This window comes from Adiantum capillus-veneris, chromosome 26 (genome assembly GCF_014529385.1).
Source record: "Adiantum capillus-veneris isolate H3 chromosome 26, ASM1452938v2, whole genome shotgun sequence".
NCBI lineage: Eukaryota > Viridiplantae > Streptophyta > Polypodiopsida > Polypodiales > Pteridaceae > Adiantum > Adiantum capillus-veneris.
In genome coordinates this window covers 33,084,027-33,101,545 of record NC_140956.1, presented here as the reverse complement: position 1 = coordinate 33,101,545, position 17,519 = coordinate 33,084,027, and positions in this window count along the sequence as shown.

Here is a 17,519-nt window from a genome sequence, read left to right as displayed (position 1 = left end):
GGTAAGGCTACAAGTAAAAAAGAAATGGTTGCTACCCTTATTTAAAATCATGAAGAGCACGTAAAGTTTCAGGTAAAGTCTTTAAAAAACATGCATGCAGATGTCATCCTTGGACATCAATGGTTAGACCAACCCAAGGCCTACAAAGAAGATACACCACTACTACTGTATTTTCCAAGTGGTAGCAAGCAACAATTACAAATACCATTAATGATAGAGTCTGAGTTTCAAAAGTCACAAGAATTGAATACAAATCTTGTAGCAAAGGTAAGGACAAAGTGGACCCTCCACCAATTAGCAAAAGGTGTGACATTGTATGCCTCTACATCAAAGAACCCTCATGGATCAGCTTCTTCAAGCAAGTCAAGATTTCAAAACTTCAAGTCAATTTCTGACCCAACTAAAACCTCTAGGAAGACACCAAGAAAAGCAAAGATACTTTAGCCAAAGTACTTAAGAAAGAAAAAGATAATCAAGCAAGTGTTTGTTCCAAGCAGTTTAGACAAAGTCAATGATCTGATTTAGATTAAAGACATGAAATTAACATAGAAAAACAAACACATGGGATGGATAGCATCACAATGGAGCTTAAAAAAATAGGAGTACTATGGAGGTAGCAGACAGATATGGGTGCCAAAACCACAGGTTAGAGCATATGAAGTAATGTCAAGTCCCTCCCAGGAAAGAAGGCCCACAAGGTATCAACCTCGACAATATCCTAAGATACCTAAGAAGCAGGTATACAATAGAACAATATCAAATACTGCTACAATCAGCCACTATTCTCAAGAGGATACAAAACAGAGACGAATCTCAAAGAATATTCATCTTGGACAAGGATTCCACATAGGTTATACAAAGATTTGGCTACTAGTCAACCACAGGTCAACTGCAACTACACCAGACCTACATGAAGATCTCAAGAGCTCAACAAGACCTACAACTCAACAAAGTCAACAAAGGAGATACAAAGGTCATCAAGAGATTTGGATTCCTAAGTCTTTCAATGCTCCTAGTCAAAAGCCAAATGCTGACAGTGAACAGAGGTGTACAACAACATCAAAGACTCCTATAAACATGCCTAATTGGAGAATCAAACATATAATGGAGTCTTCACAGTCAAAGAAGGACAACCCAACCAACAAGAATACAAATTTAAAGATGATAAAACAGGTATGGCAAAAGAAACCTTCAATGCCAACTTGGTCCTTCACTAATCCTCTTTTTGAGGATTCAAGCTTACTTTTACCTGAAGAAATGTTTGTATTAAGAACAAGAATATAAAAAGTCAAGTTGCCAGGGTGCAAAAAACACTCTTTGGCATAGTCAGAGTCAGACTGCTAAGCCATAAATGAGCAAAGTATTAGTCCCAAAGCTTCAAGTCATATTAAACTATGTGCTAAGAGTCATAGTTATTTATTAGGCTTACGCTCAAGTTGGAAGAGTTGAGCATATCTAAGTCATGTCGCTCATGCTGGATGAGATGAGCATAAGAGTCAAAGTCTATTAACTTACATTTGGTGGAGTGTCGTAGAGTCCAACACTCAATCGAAAACCATTCTTAAAGGGGTACCAGCTTGCAAATCCATGTCATATGATTTTATAGCTACACCATCTTTTTGAAGAATCCCTCAAAATCTTTCTTGCACATCATATTGTTTCCCATGCATTTTTAGGTATGCATATAGCATGTCCCACCATTGGACATATACATTAGACACTCATTTTTGCTTCTACCTATGCACCTTGAGCAGACAAAAGGAAAACCAATGTACCATCATGCTACCCTCTCATATTTGCTGCCTTTTTAATTCCATATCTCAACAAATAATCCCTTGAGTACTTTATTAATATTTCCCATGCTAATAAGTACTCCAATAATGCACGTATCCCAAAAAAACTTTTTTCCCACTCGGGTTTTTCCCTTTGGTCGGCTAGGTATTAGACCCTAATTTAGCACCTCATCATTCTATTTCCCTTGTACATACTTTTCATAAATAAACAACAGCCTCATCATTATGCTAGTACAAGGACAAATGCAACATCATCTCGCACATCAGACAAATCCCGACCAATGAAGATGTTGTAGCAAATTGAACCCATCAACAAATTCAAAGACAAATGAAAACAATCAGCCCTTCAACAACCAATCAAAAACCTTCCACAACCTCCACGAACACTTTTCAACAGTGCCCGAGGATGAGCAGACGGGCACTAAATTCGAAAGGGGGGAATGTTAATTGAGTCGACATCAGTTAACAGAAGCTGCTAAAGGCCCGAGCCTTACGGATGCACATCGAAGATCAACATGAAGAAGCAATAAAGATTGGAGTTACACATTTTTCCAAAAAGGTCAGGCATTGTAAATTCTCGATTTATTCCAAGCCATTGTAATATTTTTAATGTGCTATAGGCTCAATGGGAGGTCCAAGCTATAAAGAACAGGTCAGTTAGTGTGCCTAGGTTGCAGATTCAGTAAGTGGTGGAGCCCTAAAGGCCTTGGGCACCCAGACATTGCATATTTTTCCCTAGATATATAAGACAGTGTGTAAAATAAATTAGGGTTCTCAAGCTCATTTGTTGAGAGATCTCTTTGGTGGGAGCTCTTGAGGTGTGTGGCTATGAAGTCCTTGAGCTTCTCCTTGCTCATGTGACTTTATTAACACTAATCAATGCTTAATTCTCTTTCACTATGCCTCTCTCATACTTCGTGTGATTGCCCATGATGTTTTGATTAGCTAGATCTTAACTAATTAGTGGTTCATTCCTTTCTAGTCTTGTGTGATTGTCCTCTTTTGCTTATGTGTGCATGTAGGTTTGATTGGAGTGTGGTGCTTGATAGATCTATGTGTGTGCACTTGTGATTAGTGTGCTGCATGATAGGATTAGTGTTTTGTGCATCATGCAATTGTTAGTGTGTGTGATTGGATTGATTGGAGTGAAGGGAAGTGGATGTGGAGATTGCCAATCATTGTGGCTTAGCTTCTCCATAGGTCGAGAAGCTTACCTTGTAGTGTCACCATTCTTGTTACCATGATTAGCTCACTAATTGTGTGGGTGTTTCCATGCCCTAGCCGGGTAGCTCATCCCTCCGGATTGATAATTTTGTTGGTCATTGGAGCTATGCAACGATGATATCCCCAACAAGGCCCCTAGCAATATTGGCCTCATAATGTGCCCAAATCCTATTGGATGACCTATGGGAATGTTGAGCCAGCAGAGGATCACACCCACATTTTTGCTCACACCCATCATTTTTGTAACCATTGATTGTAATAAATGTCTTTCCGACATTGATTTTGAATTGAGCCATTCATTAAGTAACGGACTCCATTTGAGTTTCCAGCTTGTAATCCCGAAGTAATTTCACTTGCTGATGTAATTAGATTAGAGATGTTCTCACCTCCAAGGCTGAGGTATATAAGCCAAAGTTTTGTAACCTAAGGGGGATTCAATTATTAATCAAAGTGAGTTTTGAGCGCCGTGACTGTGTCTGGGGAGAGAGAGAAGAGAGAGAGAGAGAGTCTTATCTTTTGCTACGCGAGCTACGGAGCCGCCATTGGAGAAGCGACACCGCCATTGTGTTAGCAACGGCGAGAGCTACGCACAGATACCAAAGAGTGCGCGCTATCGGCTTCTATGTGTGGTAAGTTCCTACGAGCTTTGGTGTGAGTTTTTTCCAACTCGTGTGTCGGAATAGAGCGTGCAGCATATCTATAGAACCACAACGAGTAGAGCTACACATTGTACCATCGGGTCAAGTTTCGGTCACCTGTATTTTTCGGCCTGTCTTCATACGCGTTTACCGCACGGAGAGTGGTTATAGGTTGATTTTGCAGTTCAAGTCTTTAGGGTGTTGTTCTTACCTAGTGTATAGACTTCCCCTTGAGTTTGAGATCGATTCAATGATTCTAGATCCTGTTTCGTATAGCATTCGTTCGTAGTAGGGATTTCAGTCACTTGCGTATTTTAGAACTTAGATTTGATTTCCTTAGTAGTGATTGTCATTAGAAGGTCGAGTAGGTGATTTGACACCCACCTAGTTGTTTCCATGCGCCTGCGGGTCAAGCTCGTCCTCGTCTGACAAATTCTGTTGTTGGTTGAGTTCTCGCTATTTAGCTTCCGCTAGCGGCGTAACCGCCTTAACATTTGGCGCCGCTGCCGGGGACGAGAGCCCTAAGTAGGTGACCTTAGACTAATCCTACGAGGTGAGTCGTATAAACTACTTTGTATACTTTAGTTAGAAAAGATCTAGAGTGGTGGACTCCGAAGATCTCGAGAGATACTAGGAATGGGGTATTCCTGGGTCTTCCGTGTTGACAGTATTTTTAGTTTAGCTTAGATTTGTTTGTTGTTTTGTTGGTGTTGAGTAGTTGTTGATAGAAAAGAATTTGCTAGTCCGTGAGTGACAGTGGATATCTTTAAAGTCACAATTACCAAACCCATTTTATGATTAGGAATAGCTTAGGTAGGATTTCATTTGATCCTGATCTAGAGCTAGTAATCATTGGAGTATTTGCTTGATATGGTTGATTGCATGTTAGATCACTAAACCGTCGAGTTAGTAGTGAGACTTGCAATAAACAAAAATCAGAGAAATTTTCTGTGTATCTGGGAGTTGCTGAGCACTAGAGGAAGCTTTAGGAAGGATTCTGTGCCAAAAAACTGGAAATCTGCAACTTTAGACATCATACGCGTATGATGTCTAAATGACCAAACAGAGACAAAAACAAAAATTTTGATTTTACCAGAGTGTTCAAAAGGGGAGTTATACCCTAATTTCAACTTAAAACAAGAGCATTAACACTCAAAGAAACCCAAAAAGACAAGTCGGAGTCCAAGAAATGCAAAGAATAGGAAATTTTGGATTCAGATCTTGTTTTTACATTCAAACCTGACAAAAACACTTGAAACTCAATTATAAACATTGGAGAAGGCTTAAACCCAAGAATAGTCAAAATCTGGGACAAAAGACATCATACGCGTATAATGTCTTTTAGCACATCCACTGCTTATTTTTGATATCTGACCTGACAAGATTGTTACAAACACTGTAGGAAGCATAAATATCAAGTCTTGATCCAAAATTGATGAAAAAGACATCATACGCGTATGATGTCTTTTACCTAATTTTGGACATATTTTGATACTTTGCCAACACAGATCCATTGTAATAGCTGTCTAAAGGTTATATTTCAAGTTTCATCCCATTTGGATCACAATTGACCCAAAAAAACAAGTCAAAAGCGTAAAATTGCCAAGAAAAGCCTAAATTAGCCATAACTTGCTCAAACAGAGTTCAAACTAAATTTTGTGAGTGGACAGAGCATAAGGGGGCTACCGAAAGTGAGCATAACCAAAATAGTCTAAATCTGTGAAAAAAGACATCATACGCATATAATGTCTTTTTCAGCATAACTGCAACAAAATTCTCACTTGATGAAACAGAAGTTGTCCAACTGACAAGATTAAACAATTGACAAAGTATCAATCAGTTTGGATCAATTCTGACCACAAAAACTTGAGGAAAACAAATTGCCGAGACGGAAAAGTTAAAGTCCTTTAGGGGAATTGATGAATTTGAGATCGGGCAGGAACCTCCAGAATAACCAACCAAAACAAGGGGAACCAGCAAGTGTCATATCAACCGAGGGAAGTGTAAACCAAAGTTGGGTGCAACCATTAGAGCCGATCTTTGAAGGAAGTTTTTCTGATACTTCTTCGGAGAGATCTTACGAGATTTTCACCGAACACTTGGAACACTTGAACCAGAACAACAGAGAAAATATGGCAGCAGGATCATCAAACCCTTCCGCCACAATGAAGCTATTGTTCATAAAATACCAGTACGACAATGAGCAAGGTGCCAAGATCTACAAGGATGGAATGGACCGCTATTGTGTGAAGATAGAGGAGAGACCTAGTGAGTTCAAGGACTTAGTGCCTGTGAGCTATAGCGGAGATAGATATCTAGATGACGAGGGTACCATGTACTTGGTAGTCCTAAACCCTAACATTGTGGACAAGTGGGGATTGATGGGCACCAAAGCCAAAGTAGATGAAGAACTCGAGGAGAAAGCACCAATAATGAACTTCCCTGATGCGAGGTTAAGAAGAGAGAATGAAACTACAAGGATCAACACTGATAACATCTATGTGGGGCTATACAAATATAATAATGGGGAGCAAGATCTCTATTATAGATGTGAAGAACCCTACACCGGAGAGTTGACAGACCAAAAAAGACTTTATGTCTTTACCTACACAGAGGGATCGGAAGTGAAAATTGCCGCTTACGACAAGTATGGGAGGCAATACTCAACAATGGGCAAGAAAGAATTAGAAGGATATACATACTTTGGGGGACCACTACATCAGTATTATGTTACTTCTAGCTCACAAAGACCAGCACCAACAAATGGAGGCAAAACCCAATGACGACAGGAGGACAAAGAACTCAGGCTGCTGACTCTTTCAGTCAACCTCAGTACTCGAAGCCCGGACCAATGGGATCATTACATTCCAGAGAGTCAATGGATACGAATCGAGGTAGTGCAGTTCCAATCCCCACATATACCACTCCAGGTCCAAGGTTCGAAGCGGAACCATCACATTTACCTCCTAGTAGTAGATTCAGGGCAGGGGAACCGACAAGGGTAACCCATGAAGTCCATGATGCTAGAGAAAGCTTTAGCCGGGACACAGGAGCAATGAGATTGGTAGCAGACCATAGACGTATGAGACCATCTCAAGTAGCGAAGTGTATGCCAAAGAAGTATGGTGGTTCAGGAGATCCGTATGCACATGTGTCACTCTTTAAGCAAGTCTTAAGAGCTGAGCAGATAACAGATTTCCATACACAATACGAGGGATTTGGTCTTACTCTAGAAGGTACGGCATTGACATGGTTTCAACCACTGAACATAGGGGGATTCCATGACATTGACCATTTGCTAAGAGAGTTTGCTGAGGAATTCTCAAAACGAGGGATTAAGCACAATACGGTCTCACAAATATATGCTTTTAAACAGAGAGAACACGAAAAAGTGAAGGAAGCTTCACTTCGCTTCAAACAATACATTGAGAGATGTCCAGTACGTGAACGACCACAAGATGACAGACTATCTGTTCTCTTTATTGAGGGACTGAGAAACGACACTCTCAAGAAGGACTTGCACTTGAAAGCTTGTACAAGTTTCGAGCAAGTAACGAGAGAAGCATTGTACTTAGTGGATAACTGTACGGTTTATGGAGAGGTGTCAGCGGATACAGATTTTGCATCCAGTAGCTCCTCCTCCGTAGCGAGCGAGACTACCACTAAAAAGAATGTTCAAACAACAACCATGCCAAATGTAGAGCAAATGATAGAAGATGCTCTAAAAAGGATGGCACCATACCAAAAACCATTGCCAAAAACACTGAAATGGTGTGCTATTGAACAAAAATGGACAAACCATCCAACAGAGGAGTGCTATTACAACAAAGGGTATGTAAGGGAGCGTCAGTATGCACCTCCTGCTCAATTAGCACCACCTCAAGTACATCCAGTACCTCGATACCCAACGGGAAATGTACCAGGACCTATGGGGATAGAAAGACCGCAACCGGTATTGGGACAACAACCACCTTTACCAGGAGCAAGACCAGTGGGCATTAGATATGCACCAACCTTAGAGAATCAGGAAGAACAAGCCTTAGTGCCTGTTCAAGCCTATTATGAAGAATCTGGTGCACACATGTCTCCAACTGTGTATTACCCACCAGAAGAACCCAAACAACCAGAACCATGGGGCATGATTGGGAATGTTGGAACACCAACAGTTACAAGTGCTTCTGATGAAGAGAGATACAATTTGGACGCAAGAACATTGATGTTCATAGCTCATGGAGGGTTAACAGGACAAAGACCATCCTATCCACAAAGGACGAATCAAATGGGACCAAGACCAGCACTAGGACCCTGTTACAAGTGTGGAGGTGACCATCTGATGAATGTTTGTCCACATACGGAAATCATTAGAATTAACGCTTATTGCACTGAGTGTGGGGTTACTCACTTCATTGAGGATTGTTCAAAGAATCCAAACAAAGTGCAAAAGACGACATTGAATATGCTAGAAACTATTCCTACCAGCAGTGGGTCTGAAAATGAAACTCTGATACCAACGCAAGTTGTTACTAGAGCTCAAGCTAAGAAAACCACTAGAGAACCTGAGAATGGAAAGTTAGCGACTGAATGGTTAGTCAAGGACCGCGGAGTCAGAAAACACATGGAAAGCTAGAAAAGCACGCATGAAGTTGAGAAAAGAACGTGAAGACGCTATTCTAGCTGAGGAACTAAAGCGAACTAAAGATAGATTAGAAAAACTTGAGAGTCAAAACGGGAAACGAGAGATGAGCCCGGAAAGAACGAAACAAAAGAGTATCAAAGAAACAACGAGCTTAAGCTCAGGGGGATCAGTGCTAGTCGACAAAGTACACGAACCATTGGACGCACTGATGAGAGCTTACGAAGCTAGGTTAAAGAACAACCAAACACAAGAACAGAGGTGGATGACATACCCAAACGCGGAATTGGAAAAGCAGAGACTTGAAATGTGCCAGAGAATGATCGAGACTGCACAAGCCTTATTAGAACCACCAAAAGAAACAATGAATTGTGGAACGGAAAACCCAATTCAGCAAGAGACTATCGTTTCACGGGTAGCTGAAAAGACTCCCAGTGCACAAAAGCCTGAAAATACACACAAGGATGACCGCATAGTGTTGAACACAACCGATCAGGAGATAGAGAGTTTTCATCCAGTCATACAGAGGTCTTACGGAAGAGATGAGGATTACAATGAATTTTGGAAACAAGTGAGAGAGGCAAACTTTGCAAACGAGCTAAGTTGCCAAGCTAATCAGACAAATTGGGAAAAGGACATCAGGAATCCTCCCATAGTGGAATTTGAGGCAGGATCTCAAGTGGACTTGGATCTGCAATCTTACTGGGGAGATGGGGGCTCTGTTAGAACAATGGAGAGCAAACCTCATTCACTGAATACCTTACCTTCATACTTAGGAGAGTATGAAGCAAAATCCGAGATTAGAGCACTTCCCTCACGAAGAATCTCATCAGAAAAAGTCATGGACTCGCAAGGATTGATAGAGATCTTGTCAACACCAGTGACATGCACTATCACTCTAGCTGAGCTTTTGAGGCTAAGACCACATATGTGGACCACTGTAGGAAAATGCTTGGAGAAATTTGGGATAAAAGACCCAACATCGAGACTGCAAGAGGGTATACAAGAGCTGAGTAAACCACAAAAGAACGCTAAGCCTGTACCCTTAAACAAGGTCGGAGAGTATTGCGAAGGTGAAGAGGGGAATACAACCTTACCAGTTGAATTCCAAGGAGTGAACACGATGGCAATACTAGACAGCGGAGCTGGGGTAGCCATTGCTACAAAAGAAATCTGGAAAAAATGGGGGAAACCAGCAATAAGGAAGACTAGGTTGAAACTCCAATTAGCAGATGGACACATGGAGAAACCTATGGGGTTATTAGAGAAAGTTGTAGTGACTTCTTGCGGCATTGAATACGAACATACTTTTGCTATTGTCGATTTTGGCAAGGAGAATAACTATGATATCATACTGGGAAGACCATTCATGAGACAGTTGAAAATGGTCCAAGATTGGGGCTACGATCACATATACCTGAGAAATATGGAAACCACTACACGTGTGAACCTGAAAGACCATAGCTACAAAGATGTGAACCGAACACCGGTGGAGGAGTTTGATTCAGCTACTTTGGCGGGATCCGAATTTCCAGCTTGGTTAGGTAAACCCAAGGAGTTATGGATGTGTGGAGCTTCGAAATGTGGAAGTCTGAAACGAGAAGAATGTGTTTTAGAAAGGGCTATCGAAGACGAAACTTATATAGGAGAACCCTTTCCAGAGGACACGCTTGAACCATTAGAATGGACACACATTCTAGCAACCCTAGATGTTTGTGCAATTCCGGATGGTCCCACAACAAAATTTTGCGACAAGGACGGGTACGACGTGGTTCCGTACTTCATGTTGAGAACTGTACTCGAAAAAGAAACTGAAAAGAACGATACACTGGAAAAGGAAGATGAAGAGGAGGTGTTTCACGACATTCCCGATCATCCAGAGTGGGGAAATGAAGCAGACAACGAGTCAACGGACAATTCAAGCGGAAACGAAGAAACTATAACGGATGTCCGATTTTATGATTTTCCGAACCAAACTAAACAACGCCAGAAACGCTATAGAGCAAAGAGAAAAACAAAGGGGGTTAGAACCAATCCGATGCCTAGAATAAGGGGAAAAAATCAATTCCTAATGCTAGTAAAGGCGGAAGATTGTGTTAAGGACAAGGTTTCTGGAAGAATGAGAGGCAATGATCAAAAGAGCTTACGAAAAAACAAAAGAGGCTCAAGAAATCAAGTTCAAAGGAATGGAACGAAAACTGAAACAGAAAAATCAGAAAAGAACAAGTGCAACAGAGAACACACGGAGTCCAAGCTAGAACGTAGAAACAAGTACAGAGAGCTCAAGAAAACTCTGAAAGAAGTTTGGACGACAGAAATTGAGAGTGGAGAGGACGAAAACATGGATGTTCCCTCTCACTATAGGAAAGTCACAATAGAGGATAGGAAGGTGGTATTAACCCCACCTATTCGAGAGAGAAAGGAGAACGAATCTTATGACGGACCGGAGGATGCAAAAAAAGTTGATTTAGCAGCTCCAGGTGAGCCACCTAGACCGGTGTACATAGCGACAGATTTGTCTCCAGGCGAGGAAGAGAGACTTTTGAGTCTTCTCAGAGAGTATAGGGATGTGTTTGCATGGTCTTATAAGGACTTAAAGGGAGTTGACCCATCGATATGCCAACACACAATCCCACTGAAATAAGACGCAAAGCCTAGCAGACAGAGACCATACACATATAATGATACATTTGCTAAGCGAATCAAAGAAGAGATAGATAAGCTAATGGAAGCTGAATTCATATACGAGATTGAACACACCGATTGGGTATCTCCGATTGTGGTAGTACCCAAGAAGAACGGAAAACTCCGAGTGTGTGTCAACTTAAAGAAAGTGAATGCTGCAACAATCAGGGACAATTATCCCCTGCCGATAATTGATCATGTTCTAGAGCGTGTATCAGGGAAAACGGCATACTCTTTTCTTGATGGTTTTTCAGGATATAACCAGCTAGCCATAACACTGGAAGATCAACATAAAACAGCCTTTGCAACGGAGTGGGGAATTTATGCTTATCGGGTTATGCCTTTTGGTCTAACCAATGCTCCCGCAACCTTCTAGAGGTTGATGACGCATGCTTTCAAAGAATACTTAAGGTTGTTTCTAGAAATATACATGGATGACTTATGTGTACATTCTCTTCTGAGAGATGAGCATCTAGAACACCTAAGAAAAGTATTTGAGAAATGTAGGACATATCGCATTTGTCTCAATCCTGAGAAATGTGTGTTTATGGTCCGACAGGGCAGAATTCTGGGACATATTGTCTCACAAAACGGAATATCCACGGATTTAGAGAAGATAAAAGTTATAGTGGATATGCCTAGACCAACCAATGCGAAACAAGTACAGAGCTTTATGGGACATTGCGGATATTATAGACGATTCATTTACATGTACGCTATAATAGGCCAACCACTTTACAGGCTAATAGTGAACTTTGAATGGACAGAAGAGTGTGAGGAATCGTTCAAGAAATTGAAAGAGGCACTCATTACTGCTCCAGTCTTGAAATCACCAGATTGGGAGAAGATATTCCATGTGCATATAGATGCTTCGGCATATGCAATAGGATGCATTCTGGCTCAGCCAAAAGAAGGAAACATGGATTTTCCTATCTGTTACGCCAGTCGACAGCTCAACAATGCAGAGAAGAATTACACCACAACAGAGCGAGAGGGATTAGGAATGATATATGCTGTGAAGAAATTTCGGCATTATCTTCTAGCCAACAAGTTTGTGTTTTTTACGGATCACCAAGCTTTGCTCTACCTAGTGAATAAACCATGCAATACCGGGAGAATAGTGAGATGGTTCATTATCTTACTGGAATTCGACTTCACGGTAGTGGTAAAGAAAGGAAAAACACATCTTAGAGCTGATCATCTTTCGCGATTGACGAATGGAGAAGACCCTATAGGAGTAGATGACAACATGCCAGACGCGTACTTGTTCAACATAGAAATGATACCGAAGTGGTCTCAAAATGTCGTTAACCTATTACCCTATGGAGGAGAGTTCGATAGAAGAGAATACAACCAGAAACATATTGCTATTCAGCAATCCAAGAATCTTCAATTGGTTGCAGGAAGGTTGTATCAATTGGGAAATGATCATGTTTTATGACTATGCATCAATCCTGAGGAATATAATATATATCTGCGCGAAGCACATGTTCAGGAATGTGCATTTCATTGTTCAAGAAGGAACACATATAGGAATTTGTTACAATTGGGAGTCTATTGGCCAGGAATGAAAGAAAGCGTACATGAATATGTCACTGTATGTATTGTATGTTCATCAAAACCGCCAGCAGAGTATTCGACATTATATCAGATAATGATCGCTCCAGAATGGAGTCAGTATATTGTTGAATATCTCACAAATAGAACTTTCCCAGAAGGAACGTCAAAAGCTCGTCAGAAATCTGTAGAGACAGAAGCTAGAGATTACGCTTTAATAGGAGATCAACTCTATAAGAGAGGTAAAGACAACCAGCTTAGGATTTGCGCATCAGAGACTGAGTATGTGATAATCCTAGAGCAAGCTCATGGAGGAGTAGGTGGAGGCCATTTCTCAGGTGATAAGACAGCAAAACTTGTCTTAGCCGCAGGAATATGGTGGCCAACATTACATATGGACGCTGAGGAATACGTTAGACGGTGCGATGACTGTCAGCGGACCAAAGTACCACTTAAAAGAGATGATATGCCGCTTAGACCAATGATGGGGGCAAGAGCTTTTGCAAAATGGGGGATTGATTATGTCGGACCCATTTCACCTCCTGCATATAAGACTCATGCACAATACATCGTTGTGGCTACAGACTATCTAACAAAGTGGGTCGAAGCAAAGGCAACTCAAAAAGCAAATGCCAGGACCACGGCACAGTTTCTATATGAATACGTCTTTGTACGATATGGATTGCCAATAGAAATTGTGAGTGATCGAGGCACACATTTTATAAATGAAGTGATAGAGATCCTTATAGATGAATTCATGGTAATCCATAAGAAATCAGCCCCGTATCATCCACAAGCAAACGGACAAGCTGAAGCAACAAACAAAACCATATGTACGGTCCTTACGAAGATTGTATCTGAGTCGAGAACTGACTGGGACCAGAAGTTGCATTCAACATTATGGGCATATAGGGTAGCATATAAAACATCAATAGGAACGACCCCATATAACATGGTTTTTGGGCTAAATGCTATTTTACCAATAGAATTCTAGATTTCAACCTTAAGGGTGGCTAAGGATCTAGAGTGGACAGGGCACGAGCTTTCTGATAGAATAGATGACCTGGAAAAGCTAGATGAGCTTCGCCTAAAAGCAGTAGCTTCTATCTACGCTCAAAAAAGGCGACAAAAAGAATTTTTTGATAAGCATGTGCGGACTAAAGAGTTTAAGGTTGGGGACTATGTCCTAGTTTACACTCTGAAACAGCATGCTAAGAAGCTTAAAAAGCGAGGGATGGGACCTCTGGTGATTAAAGATCTATCACCAAGTGGAGCCATCAAGCTTGCTACATTAGACGGAGAAGAAATGCCCAATTGGATTAGTGGATGCAAAGTGAAAAAGTATCTTTTGCCGCTAACCCAAGACATGCTTCTCAAAATACATCAAGAAAAGCTGCGTGTCCAGAAAAAGAAAATGATTTTGGAGGAAGCGCAAGCCGAGGCGAAAGAAAGAATGGAGAAAAGAAGACTACTACGTCAGAAACACCGCAATGAAGGAGCAATACGAATAAACGTAGTCAGTATAACAGAAATGGATAATGACAAAGAAGAACCCATCATTGAATGCAAGGTAGGAACCAACCAAATCAAAGCCAGAGCACTATTGGATTCAGGAGCTCAAGCTAACCTACTTTCACTCAGTTTGTATAGACAATTGACAAATGACACTAAACTACAAACTGCCAAGCAAGAGTTAAAGAGTTACTCCGAGAATTCAATCAAAACTGTCGGATGCACAATTTTACATATACAGATTAACCAGTATGTGTATCCGCATATGTTTTACGTGGTTGAAGACCAAGCTACACAACATCCATTATTGCTAGGACAACCATGGCAGAAGCAATACAATGCAATGATTGACTGGAGTTCTGAATCAGTGCTTATCAAATACGAAGGTGAAAGTCAATCAGTTAAGTTCACCAAAGGAGCAGAGCCAACTCCAAAGGAAGAATCCACGAACAAGGGCAAACAACAACCAGAGAAAAAGAAGAAGCAATGGCAACCAAAAGTCTCTACACAACTGGATTGCTCTTCGACGAGGAACTCTCAACATTGGATAAGGAAGACAAGCAATAATATAACAGCTCAACCTTGGAAAAAAAAGGAATCAAAGTTGATATGGAGACCAAAAAAGGTTGTGCCAGAGAACACAAAGGTGGAAAACAGAGTCTTCAATACCGGACAACAGAGTGATTCCAGACAATCAAGGACAGTGAAACAGATCTGGATTCCAAAGAAGTTCATGACGGCACAAAACTATAGCAAGCAAATTTGGATCCCAAAGATTTGTAAACAGGAACTCCCTTCAGTACAATCAACGGACACTCCTAGGTATTTCAAGTCGAGGAAATCAACACAAAGAACAAAGCAGGTTTGGGTCGAAAAGAGTTTGTGGCAAGCACAAGTGAAGCGGAAGCAAATTTGGATTGTGAAAAAGAACAACAAAGTAAAGAAGAATCCATCTACTGATTCTACTACCGAAGTGCCAAAAACAACCCAAAACCGGACCACCAATCCTTCAATCAAACAAAGAGCAGCTTTATTGGAAAGACTGTTGTATCATCGCTCTACAATTGCACTGGGAACTTATGACAAAAACAACTACATTGCTTCGCCCACAGACACTTCATAGTCGTCCGGGAGGACTCAGACTAGGAAGGGGGGAGGTATACAGGTATACAGGAGTTACAAAGCAGCTACAAGCGCCAAAAACAAAGAAAAACAAAAATTATATTACAAGGGCAGTGTCTTACATGATTTTGCAATTTTTATGTTTGATTGCGGATATTGATAATATTTATGCCCTTATATACCTTGTTTTGCAACAAGAAGAGATCAAATGATGAATTTGGGTCTCTAGACGTGTAAATATCACTAAATAAGAGTGTGTTTGGAGCTAAAAAGTGGGAAAAAGTGATAATCCAAGTCCAGAAATCACAAATAAGTGTATATTCATATACACAGGGTTACCAGCTATTTATCGTGTATGCTTAGAATTTTTTGGCTTCAATTTGTTATTTTCCTTTATTTTTTATGATTTTCTTAATAAAAGTAAAATAAAAATAAAAAAGCAGGTGAAATGAGATCGGAAATAAGAAAAGAATAGACGGTGATGGTCCTAATGACAAGGGCAACCCATGGTAGAAATTGGGTACAATTCTGAAAAAGTTGCGGAAAGCCCGAAATGACAGAATTTTGGCAAAGTGGACAGATTTCTCAGAAATAGGTCAAACGGAGTCCAAATTGAGAAATTTCAAATCCTAAAGTGCATTTCACGACGAGATAGGAGCACATGTCAAATTTGGTAACAAGTGATCCGGGAAGCCCGAAGTTAAGTATTTTTCACATCACTTTCAAGCTCATTTCCACTATTACCTTCTTGGAGAGAGCAAAGAGCACACACGAGCATCCGACCTTCTACCGCCTTCTACGACTGCTACGAGAGCTCAGAGGACACCAGACATGAGAGGTAGACTCGTTGCCATAAGCTTTTGATGCTTATCGTTAACTTTTGTCGCGAAAACTGACCAAAACCAAGAAACAAGAGCAGACGGGGAATGGGAAAGAACGCTAGGTAGGGGCACAACCGCCTAACCAAACCTTGCAAGAACTTAGAGGTGGGTTACCCTAACAAAGAAGATGGGTTTCTAACACTCAAAGCTCGAGAAAGAACGACTGGAAAAACCCTAGGTCAACAGAGCCTACAAGAGGCAAACAGGAAAAAGTTGTCGAAACAACACAAAACTTCTCAGGAAGCTTAACAACATCGAGGGCAATGCAACCATGGAGTATCTCCGGGTTTGGATCACCAAAAGTAGGTCGGAACAACCGATTCGGCTGCGGACACACAAAGCGTCATTTTGGCATAACGGCTAAAATTGACGACCAAATGACATGAAACTTCACAAGTAGCTTCAAATATACATGGATGACTTATGTTTGCAAGCAAAACCCAAAAGAAAGCTGATTCACTTACCGATGGTGAAAAAGACGCTTTCGAGCAACCAAATGGAGAAAGATGGAGAACGGGGAGCCAAAGTCAAGTTCAACCAAATAGGTGGCTTCACAACATATCCAATGAGCTGGAAATGCAACTCTCGAGAAGAAAAGTTGAAGAAATTCAACTCCAAGGCAAAAAGACGACTTCGGAGACTGAAATGCCTATAAGGGGGCTTTTTAGCTAAACTGATGACTTTTTAAGTTGAAAACTAGTTATCAAGGCTTAGGGCACTAGCACAAAGCATTCTTTGCACAAAAAGACCAACATTTCAAGAAAAGACATCATACGCGTATGATGTCTCCAGCATGATTTTCACATCCATTTCAACATTTGAGTGCATAGCCTCATTCCACATGTTAATCACATCCTATGAACCAAGTATCATGAGAATTGGAGTTAGAAAACCCAAGGAAGCCAAAAAGACGCAAAGTAGGCCATAAAATTGATTTTTGGTCCTAATTTTGTCAAAATAACTCCAAACTCATTGAAACTTTGTAGGATTGTTGATTAACACATCTATAAGCTCTCTGGAACCAAAAAGCATCATTTTGACACAAAAGACATCATACGCGTATGATGTCTATTTGCACTTACAGAGCCAAAACTGCTCATTTGTCATCATACATCCATTATATATATCTAATACATGCTACATATGAAGTTTGGAACCATTTGGTCAAGTGGATCACCCCATTAGCCCAATTGAGGGAAAATCCTTCATCCAAAGCCTATTTTAGCCCAAATTCAACATACTCAAGTCCAAACCAAGATTTGAGTAGGGACAGTCCTTCACTAGTACATGGGGAGTCCACAGAACCAATCCCATGAAAAATTGATGTAAAAGACATCATACGCGTATGATGTCTCCAGAGCCATTTTTAGCCCAAAATCTATCCAAAATTCATAAATCCACTGAATAAGCCTATCTAAAGCCATATCCAAGCTTATAGAGAAATTTGGTCCAAAAATACACTAAAAGACATCAT